Genomic DNA, 270 nt, shown 5'->3' with positions numbered 1-270 from the left:
TTTCCTTGCCAATTTTTGATTCATGTAACTAATGAATGATAAAAAAGCAAACTTTAATTGCAGGTGTTTGTACAGGTAATATGCTTGTTGAGGCAACAGAACTGAGCCCAGGAGTCCACCTCTGTTCAAGCCTTTTATTTTAATGAAAACACTGCCTTGTGTTTAAAGACACAATTACACATTTATATGGAAACAAACCAAGATTGCACTGGCTGGAAGAAATAAGCACCACCATTTGCAGTCATTTTTTGCCTTACCTATTCGTTTATT

Source organism: Pogoniulus pusillus, chromosome 5 (assembly GCF_015220805.1).
Source record: "Pogoniulus pusillus isolate bPogPus1 chromosome 5, bPogPus1.pri, whole genome shotgun sequence".
In the NCBI taxonomy this organism is placed as follows: Eukaryota; Metazoa; Chordata; class Aves; order Piciformes; family Lybiidae; genus Pogoniulus; species Pogoniulus pusillus.
The sequence above is the reverse complement of the archived record's forward strand: the minus strand, read 5'-3'. Positions refer to the sequence as shown.